Source organism: Mandrillus leucophaeus, unplaced genomic scaffold (assembly GCF_000951045.1).
Source record: "Mandrillus leucophaeus isolate KB7577 unplaced genomic scaffold, Mleu.le_1.0 Scaffold2194, whole genome shotgun sequence".
Taxonomy (NCBI): Eukaryota; Metazoa; Chordata; class Mammalia; order Primates; family Cercopithecidae; genus Mandrillus; species Mandrillus leucophaeus.
In genome coordinates, this window is record NW_012102248.1 from 10,811 (window position 1) to 13,098 (window position 2,288).

The 2,288-nt window shown below is 43.4% G+C and overlaps 1 pseudogene; it reads left to right on the forward strand.

Annotated features, from left to right (window-relative positions):
• Positions 1–1,900: 1,900 nt before the first annotated feature.
• Positions 1,901–2,288, forward strand: part of LOC105540325 — a 4,580-nt pseudogene continuing 4,192 nt past the window's right edge.

Genomic DNA, 2,288 nt, shown 5'->3' on the forward strand with positions numbered 1-2,288 from the left:
TCTCAAAGCTCCTGGGGTATTCCCAGTTCTCTTTCCTAAGCCTAAGAGTTTGTGTAATTTTAATCTATTTTAGCTACCTCTTTGTCTATTTTATAACATATAATACCAAGAAATTTAACCAAAGCCCTTAGGGTTCTCTAGGACAATTTTATTAAAAGCTAAATATGTGTTTTTAGCAAGGTAAAAACACTAGAAATAGCAACAACCACCATCACAACTCTTCTGTGTATGAATAGCCCTTCAGGTGGTGACATCAGAAGTCACAACAGCATAAGGGATGTGGTGCCAATGAAGCCCAAGTCCCCTGCACACCTCCCTTCATTCTACTGACCACATGGTGCTGAATTCTACCATTTATCCAGTTGCTCCAGACTGAAAGTTCCTAGATGGTAGGGACCATGACTCCTTCACCTATTTTTCTCATGGCATATGAGGTGGAGGTAATTGGTTTATCAGTTTTAGTCTCCAGACCTCCTCCTTGTTTTTCACCCAAATACCAAGAAACTGGAGAAACTCTCCTCCGGATACCAACCAAGGAGCTTCCTTCCATGAGGAGAGAAACAAACACTGGGTGCCTCATTTATCTTACTCTGAGATGGAACAAGAATTAGACACTCTTGTCAGCCTGGTCCAAGTCTGCACAGGACATCCTCAAATGTCTCACAGATACACAGGTCATTGTGAGACGGTTCCTAATGACCCTGGGATTACGGCCACATGGTGATCCAGGCAAGAGGCACTTAACCTGACTCTAAATAGAAAATCGAATTGTCCCAGTGGAGCTCCAGAACTTGGATCCAGATGTGGTATCACCCATCCAAATTAGCTAGTTCTTAGGAAAGAGGAAGGACAAGAATACTGTACTCTAGTATCACATTTTACAGGTAGATGTAGTTGTGGTCAAAGCTCTAATTATTTTATGGCATTGACCTCTCACTGCTAAGATGTGATGAAAAAAAAGAGTCAAACTCTGTAAAACATTTGAATAGGGCCGGGCACGGTGGCTCAAGCCTGTAATCCCAGCACTTTGGGAGGCCGAGACGGGCAGATCACGAGGTCAGGAGATCGAGACCATCCTGGCTAACACGGTGAAACCCCACCTCTACTAAAAACACAAAACATTAGCCAGGCGCGGTGGTGGGTGCCTGTAGTTCCAGCTACTTGGGAGGCTGAGGCAGGAGAATGGCGTGAACTCGGGAGGCAGAGCTTGCAGTGAGTTGAGATCCGGCCACTGCACTCCAGCCTGGGCGACAGAGTGAGACTCCGTCTCAAAAACAAACAAACAAACAAACAAAACATTTGAATAGATTTACTCTGAGCAAAATTAGAGTGACCATGGCCTGTGACACAGCCCTCAGGAGACCTGGAGAACATGTGCCCAAGGTGGTCTTGGTGAAGCTTGGTTTTGCATATTTTAGAGAGACATGAGACATTAATCAAATACATTTAAGATATACACTGGGCCAGCCTGTAAGCGCAGGAGAACTCAAAACTGGAGCTTTCATGTTACAGGTAGATTTAACAGTTTTCTGATTGGTAATTGGTTGAAAGAGTTATTATCAATATAAACGAATGTCTGGGTCATGATAAGGGGTTGTGCAGACCACAGATTTATAATGCAGATGAAGCCTCCAGGTCACAGTCTTCAAAAATAATAGAGTGTAAACGTTTCTTATCATACTAAAGGTCTGTGTTGATGTTAACCTTGGTTGACTTTTCCTGAATTCCAAAGGGAAGAGGTCATAATGAAGCATGTCTAATCCCCAATTCCTGTCATGGCCTGAGCTAGTCTTTCAGGTTCACTTTGGAATGCCCTGGCCAAGAGGAAGGGTCCATTCAGATGGTTGGGAAGGCCTGAGAATTTTAATTTTGGTTTAATGATGCTTGTTTATACTTTTAGATTCTGCCATCAGATTCTATATACATCGAAGCCTCTCGCTTACCTGCAGCAAGTCACTGGACAAGATCTGGAAAGCTCAAAGGGACACATTCTGAAAGGGTGACTTTAAGATGTCAATGTTGATCTCACTATGAAGAAAATGTCTCCTATGGGTTTTCTGTACATTCTCAATCTTTAGTTTAGCCCTGTTTTGTAAATCCCAGATGGTGGCCAGTTCTTACATGCAGGTTCTAGGTGGGATCCACCTGTCTCTGCATTCTTGGGTGTTACAGCAAGCAGAGTAAAACCAAAGAAGAGATCCACTCAAAGAGACTGCACCCTCTAAATAGTATGTTGACTGAAAAGGAAAAAAGCAGCCAGGCGCGGTGGCTCACACCTGTAATCCTAG